The sequence below is a fragment of the Macrobrachium rosenbergii genome, chromosome 6 (assembly GCF_040412425.1).
Source record: "Macrobrachium rosenbergii isolate ZJJX-2024 chromosome 6, ASM4041242v1, whole genome shotgun sequence".
Taxonomy (NCBI): domain Eukaryota; kingdom Metazoa; phylum Arthropoda; class Malacostraca; order Decapoda; family Palaemonidae; genus Macrobrachium; species Macrobrachium rosenbergii.
Window position 1 is genome coordinate 47,395,663 of NC_089746.1, and position 8,349 is coordinate 47,404,011.

At 36.9% G+C, this 8,349-nt stretch overlaps 1 protein-coding gene across 4 annotated transcripts in view; it reads left to right on the forward strand.

The window, feature by feature from the left end:
• The window catches only part of Nrx-1 (Neurexin 1), a 479,218-nt gene that overhangs the window by 393,340 nt on the left and 77,529 nt on the right, over positions 1-8,349 (forward strand). The window lies entirely within an intron of this gene.

An 8,349-nucleotide genomic window follows, 5' to 3' on the forward strand; every position in this document is an offset into this window, starting at 1 on the left:
AAGACCTGTGAACGTTTCATCTTCAGTGAAGAGGATAGACCTATGAACGTTTTTGCCTTCAGTGAAGAGGAGAGACCTATGAACATTTTTATCTTCAGTGAAGTAGGAACATGTGTGAACGTTTCATCTTCAGTGAAGAGGGGAGACCTATGAACGTTTTTACCTCCAGTGAAGAGGGGAGACCTGTGAACATTTTTATCTTCATAGAAGTGAGAACACCTGTGAACGTTTCATCTTCAGTGAAGTGGGAACACCCGTGAAAGTTTTATCTTCAGTGAAGGGGGGGGAGACCTATGAACTTTCTATCCTCAGGGAAGAAGAGAGACCTATTAACGGCTTATTTACAGTAGGAATGAGTAATATAACAATGTTATATTGGAGGACTCAAATACAGTCAATTCCTTTTGTACAGTAGGGAGTGTCATGTGAATATTTCCTCCATTGTAGGAGAACCTTTCAACGTTTTAACTTTAGTGAAGCTGGGAAAAACAATGAACGATTTATGGCATGGAGATATCCTGTCAATTTATTGAAAGTAGGAAGAGAAACCCATCAATCCTTTCTTCACTGTAGTGAAGGGGCCTCTCAGTATTTTTTTTTTTTTTCTCTGTCATGAAGGGGAGACCTGTCAACGTTTCCTTTGTAATATAGTAGGAATTTGTGTTGACTTTAATCTGAAGTATATAACGGATGCTATCAATACTTAACGTTATACCTATAAAAGAGGGTAGATTATCAGTGCTATATTTGTAATAGGTAGGGAAGACCTATCAACATTTAGTCTATAATATAGTGGAGAGACCTCCAGGTTTATGTATTTTTAGAGAGGAGACACTTTACCTATAGCAGAGAGGAGAGACCTATTAACGTTTTATATATACTGGAGAGGAGAGACATGATTGATAAATGTCAAGAGGGGAGACCCAACAGCATTCTAGGTACCATACAGATTGGTCTGTACAGCAGACGACACTGATCTAAAAATGCTAACTCTAGTGACAAAGTTGAGTCTAATTAGCTTATCATCGCTATCCCATCAAGTTGTTTATATAGCCTTCCGTTAAATATAAGATTGGTGTCTAGTAAAGAGTTTAAGTAATTTTTCATCTGATCTGTCAATACCATGATAACAGGAAATAGCATTTTCACATTCATTCATCATAATGTCAAATCATTTATGCCTCAAGCAGCAATTGTTAATCCAGTCTCATAAAATTCCTCGAATCCATCGCAGAGAGAGAGAGAGAGAGAGAGAATATTATTTTCTCTCCAGCCTCCTCAGAGGTATCTTAGTATTCATGGATGAGGAAATAATGTACGTGCTTTCATGCAATTTCACCTCTGGATGCCCAAGAGATACTGAGGAAAATATAATGAAATAAAAAGAATAAGGTCCTTTGTAAATTTGGGTTCGCTTGTGGAACCATCTCTTACTCTTGTCGAACGTTTGACATGCTTTTTTTGTTTATTCTATGTCAAACGTCAAAAGTATTTTGTATATTTTATAATGGCGTCAGTTGTTTTGAAAAAATATTTACTCCTACGTCAAACGTTTGAGATGTTCTTTTAGTCTGTTGTTAAACGTTTGAAATATTTATTTTCTTTTGTGGCATTTAGTTTATATCTTTCAGTCTGTTTTAAACCTCTGAAACATTACGTTCTTTTAAAGTATTTATTTTATGGCTTTTAGTCTGTTCTTAAACGTTTGAAACATTGTTTTCTTTTCAGTCATTTAGTTTGTATCGTTTTGTCTTTTGTTAAACATTTGAAATATTTTTCTTTTCCTGTCAGGCGACTGGTTTGTATCTTTTTCTGATTTGTTTCTCTGCTGAACGGTTGGAATATTTTTTTCATTGTCCTTCAACATGATGGATTACATTTTGCCTTTCGTTCGTCTGTCGAACTTTTGGAAAGCATTCTTCTTGGATTTCCGAAAAAGGCTTACTATAGGTTTTTCCAGTAATAGCTTCGAGTCATATAACGTTCCGTATTGATGGCCTTAAAACATGCGTATTGCAGAATGATTTTTCAGTCTGCGTTGCTTTACAAAGTCAAGGTAAAACAACAAATGTCAATTTCTCGGAAAAGCATAAGCCACCTAACATCACTTTCGTAAACTTGATTGTGGTGGGACAACCTTTTGACTAAATGATGAGATTTTCCTATACCAGCAGAAATGACGAGCATAACATTCTGCTGTGCGCATAACAGTATCAATTAATAACTAAAGATTAATGATTTATCCGTGTTATGAAAAATTCTGCGTAGTCCGCCATGAAAAATATTTTTCTCGTACACTGAAAATAGAACACAGTATTTTTCCATGCAGTTCTACGTAAGACGTAAATCTATTTGTGTAGTCATAAGCCGATTTTATGTACAGGGAAAAAGAAATAGATATAATTTTTGTAAAGCACTTAATACTCTAAATGTATTTGTCCCTAAAGTCAATCTCTCTCTCTCTCTCTCTCTCTCTCTCTCTCTCTCTCTCTCTCTCTCTCTCTCTCTCTCTCTCTCTCTCTCTCTTTTGTGAATGCTTATGTGATTCAGTAGTTAGGCACATAAACAAACTTTTAATGTCTCGGACGAAATTTTATATATATATATATATATATATATATATATATATATATATATATATATAATTTATATATATATATATAGTATATATAAATATATAAATATATATATATATATATATACATATATATATATATATGTATATATACATACATGTGTATCTGTCTGTGTACCAGCCTGAGCTTTTTCCAAGCTTGGTACTTTTTATGAGAGAGAGAGAGAGAGTTATTATACTGGTGTCAAGTCCAGCAGCTTGAACTGTGCATTAGAAGGCTGGGGAATTTGGATGAAATAAAGAAGTCGAATGATTCCATTGGTCTCTCGTAAATTTCTTTAGTATATGCCAACGGTGCGAGAAATTGGGCAATAAAATCATATGGCCGGAAATCTGGTCTTAGAGAGAGAGAGAGAGAAAGAGAGAGTGGAGGTTGAGGTTGGCATTCTACGATATATATACTGTAGACGAATGTGCAAATAAGGGAAAAAACATCGTTATTGTGCTCGACGTAAATGGGATTTATAGATAGTACAAGAAAGTGAAGTTATTTATGCATGAAGGCCGAATGTATGGAGACGCAATTACCAGGTAATATCTACATTGTGAGCAATTGAAAAGTCATCCACTTTGTGCCCGTACCTGCCCAACTTGTACTGAGTTTTCCTGCTTTAATTTATGTTTGTACTCTCTCTCTCTCTCTCTCTCTCTCTCTCTCTCTCTCTCTCTCTCTCTCTCTCACACACACACACTCGAGCGATCGCGGGCTTGCAAGTGTGTATATCATATTTATAACAGTGATATTACTACAGATATCTGTGCATGAATTCACTCATATTCATGCATAAATAGTAAAGCATCGGTTCAAAATCCATCGCTCCTCTATGGAAGATGATGTCTCCTCGAACTGCTCTCCTTTTTCAAGTTCTGATTTCCTCTCTGGTCGCTGAGAACTCTCGACGGAAAATCCCTTTTGTCGACAAAGGGATGATTCACTTCCTGGTGGCGGGAGGCCGATGGCCTGATAGTGCCCTGTTGACTGTGGATATATACATACATGCATACATACATACATACACATATATATGCATGTGTAAGAATATGTATTTATGTGTAATTTACATATATATACATACATATATATACAGTATGTGTGTGTGTTTAGGAAAAATGAATTCACAGCCATTTCTGTTCATATGAATTGAAACAGACCAGGATTCAAATAAAAAACAAACAAACAAGCTTGTTTTTTATGGAACTGTATACCTAAGAAAATGTACACTGGTGTAGATTATATAATACATTTTTGTTTCTAAAATTTAAAGTCATGATTGAAAATGTGTGCCATATTGTAAATATGACTAAATTGGTTGCATTTTTTGTGCACGCAACTTTGGAGGCACACACATTTCTTTTGATATCAAGAAGTTTAAATTGGAGATGATAATTAGCATATTAAAAGCCATGCATGGTAATATATTCTTTGTTACGAAGAGTAGAGGTTGCATTTAATATATATATATATATATATATATATATATATATATATATATATATATATATATATATATATATATATATATATATATATATTTATAATATATATATATACACACACACATATAGAGAGAGGTGCCATATAATGAGCTAAATTACTGTACATTTTACAGTTTGAATCGAAGAAAAGGCTAAAAATACTTCAAAGGCTTCCCCTTTTTTCCGAGATTAGTATCTAAAATGACATCTTGCATCTTGACTCGTAGTGTCGCGCCTGGCGGTGATCAGAAATCGCTCTTTAGAATTTGATGTCGAAAGTGGAACCAATGATAACATCGAACGCGCGCGCGCTCGCATGTGTAAGTGTGTGTATGCGTTTTATATATATATATATTTATGTATGTAGGTGCACCATTGGCGGGCCATTTATCAATACCTCGCCAGCAAGAAATTGGACCAGAAATCAATGTCAGTTGAAAGTTTCTCCTTTTTTTTTTTTTCTAAGAATAGGAAATTGGACTTGGTCGGCTGAAATATGGGTTTGGGAGCCTCGGCTGATAACCTGCGTCCCACCACGTTGCTGGCAACCAGGGCTCCGAAAACTATCTGTCTCCAACAAACGCCCACGCCCCCCCCCCCCTCCCTCCTTCCCTCCTTCCCTCTCTTCCCCCTTCTTCCCTCCCTCACTCCTTCCCACCCATCACTCGGCCCCCCGACACCCCATCGGCCCTGAAATTCATCTTCTATCTGGCTGCCCTCCCACTTCTAACATAAGCCTCCTTCCCTCTTCCTCCCCCTCCCCCGTCCCTCCTCCCTCCTCCTCCTCCCTCCATTCCTCCATAGCGTCTCTCCATCGCCTCTTCCCCAAGCTTCCTTAACATTCATCTCACAAATAACTCTCTCCACCACGAGCCTTCCGGGGGAGATGAGATCGCTGGCGTCCCTTCCGGGTTTGGATGCTGTACACGAACACCGTAGCAGCAATGCATGTCGAATTTGTGAAAGCATCTCGCGGTGGTCAGGAGCCGGGATCACAGATATCTTTACGTAGAGTGAATGTCATTTTCGACGAGCCAAGTTGTCTTGTCCGAGTCGCCAAGAATGGCGTGAAGGAAAGGGAGGATGAAATGCAGATGTCGTCAGTATGGAGGGTGTTGAATTTCAAGAAAATTCATGTGTAAATAATTTGATGGAAATTGTCCAAGTTAATTATTTATTATTAGCTAGTCTTGCAGCGTGCATAATTAGCTGAATTTGGGGACTAAGTACGATATGCGATACCTGAAAATTTGCATTAATATCTCGAAAAAAGGTTATCCAGATTTTAAAGAATAATATGGAGTATTCAGATTATTTTCGACGGGTTATGTAGGCGGATGCGTGCATCAGACTAGTGCTTTAGGACTAAACTAAATTAATATTCTTTAACATTTTGCCCCAATTGCCAACTTTAGAAATCCCGGTATTTTTCACCTCTCTGCGTGAAAAAATAAATTCCCTCTCTTCTTCGATTTTGGAAGCTTCTTCAAACTCATACCACTCAAATTTTGGTAAACAAAGAAGGGCGCGCCTCTCTCTCTCTCTCTCTCTCTCTCTCTCTCTCTCTAAGTGTTTTAAATTTTTTAATTTAAAATTTATGTGGTTTTTGTCCTGTATGGAACAGGATTTTCTCCTCTCTCTCTCTCTCTCTCATAATGTTTTAAATTTTTAAAATTAAAATTATGTGGCTTTTCTCCTGTATGAAACAGGATTTTCTTTTCTCTCTCTCTCTCTCTCTCTCTCTCTCTCTCTCTCTCTCTCTCTCTCTCTCTCTCTCTCTCTCTCTAAGTGTTTTAAATTTTTAATTTAAAATTTATGTGGTTTTTGTCCTGTATGGAACAGGATTTTCTCTCTCTCTCTCTCTCTCTCTCTCTCTCTCTCTCTCTCTCTCTCTCTCTCTCTCTCTCTCTCTCTCTCTCATAATGTTTTAAATTTTTAAAATTAAAATTATGTGGCTTTTCTCCTGTATGAAACAGGATTTTCTCCTCTCTCTCTCTCTCTCTCTCTCTCTCTCTCTCTCTCTCTCTCTCTCTCTCTCTAACAGTCTAACAGTTCATTACGGCGATTATGACGAAAGGGCATTCGTCTCCAAAGTTAATCAAGAGCATAAATTTCCTGTCTATGCTCTTAATTAGGGAATAACTCTGAGATGGTACAGAAAGTGTTCTAATCGACACAATTCAAAACAAAATAAATAATAATTATTAGGTCCAATTCATTTTTCAACGGAAATCAACTTAAGAGAGGATCCCTTAAAATATTAGTGGCGAGAGATAGATAAGATTTTGTAATTTACGATATAACATTTATACAAACACACAAAACACATACGCGGTCGAACTGTGTCTTGTGTGTTTGTGTGTGTGTGTGTGTGTACGTAAGTACTCCTCTCTAGGGTTACAAAGATTAAATAGCAACTCCACTAATTCATGATAGAAAGGAAGGATAAATAATGTGTTTGCATAAAAAAATCTCTTAATTAGTCCACTCACCATTAGCTTTATCTTTTTATTGCACTCATACATTTCTTCTCACTTTCAGCTTTTTCTTTATTTCGTGACAGGAAATCTAGAAGGTTTTCTTTCAAATCCCGTTCCCTGTGACATTTGCTTAGAGATTATGTGAAGGACGGACTGAAAAAAAAAAAGTTAATTCTCTGGTCTTGGTGAATATTTTCGTTGTTAAATGTCACCGTGGAAGGAAACGGAGACACATACGGAAAATGATAGCGGACAATCGGAGTGATTCATTTGTGTATGTTGGTTCGAAGTGCATTTTCCTCTCTCTCTCTCTCTCTCTCTCTCTCTCTCTCTCTCTCTCTATGTATCTCTCATATATATATATATATATATATATATATATATATATATATATATATATATATATATATATATATATATATATATATATATATATATATATATATATATATATTTATATATATATATAAAATTTATGTGTATTCACCAATTACACTCATGAATTGGTTTCTATTCAGAGGTTATAATCAGTGAACGAACTGAATACCTTTCTTGTAGATGAATATCTTATTAACAGATTGATATTTGTGCTCAATTTACCCGGTCATACTTTGATATGAGTTTTTAACCATTTGTTAATTGAAGCAGAAACTACAAACATTTGGCAAACATTATTTAGAAGAGAATTGTGTTGTTTGAGCCATTGTTGACTTGAGCAATATTTATAGACAGACTTTCCAGCACGTGGGCGCTGGTATACAGACATGTGCACACGCGCGTGCTCACATTCTTGCCAAAAGCTGAATGACCAGAGCAAAATATTTTTAAAAAATTAGTGATAGAGGCCAACTCTAGATTATTCCTTACACGCTGAATGGATGGTTATATTAAAGGTAAATTATTTAGAGTTTGAGGAATATTTTAAAGTTAGAATTGCTCTGTTTAATCAAGGGCAAGTAGTCCGTCATTCGAGGTATTTCGAGGTTTCTTCTTCATAATAAAAAACAATTACTGTGGAACTGTTAGTCTTTCAAAATTTAACATTTTGTGCCCGTCCATTCTTAGGTACCAAGACCTCAAACAGGTTTTATTCATTTTAAGGTGCATGGGCCTGTTACAGATTTTTTTTTAGGCACATAGACCTGGAACAGAAATCTGTCTCCTAGCTTTATTTTTTTTTATTTTGTAAAGGACATTTTTTTTTTTTTTTGGAAAGGACACCTTGCATTGCCCCTCGTAAGGATATTGGTTTTCCTCCGATGGTCCTCTGTGTCTTGGCGCAGGATATTGAGACTTAAGCCGTGGCTTCTGGTTATTTCTTTTTTAATACACATATATATACTGAAAATAGCCATCGGCCACCTGCCTGCCTACCTCCCTCCCTCCCCTCCCTCCCTCCCGCTGGTGGGGGTGCCCTTTCCTCACAAGGGCCCTCCACAAAAATCCCACCTCGAAAATTGGGAGGCGAGGGTCGTAACTCTGCTTCTTCGCGGGAGCCACCATTTTATGATTTCCAGTCGCCAATAACTCCTCCTCCTCCTCCTCCTCCTCCTCCTCCTCCTCCTCCTCCTCCTCCTCCTCCTCCTCCTCCTCCCCATTCCCGATTTATCGCCGACTCCGTTTTGATAAACCGATCCACTTAATGTTATTAATTTCGCTCTCTCAGATTCGCCGAGGCTGTATCCCGAAAGCAAATCCCTGCCTTTGCTGATGAGTAAATTAGTTACCAATCTATTTCTCTATCAGATTTGGTAGTCG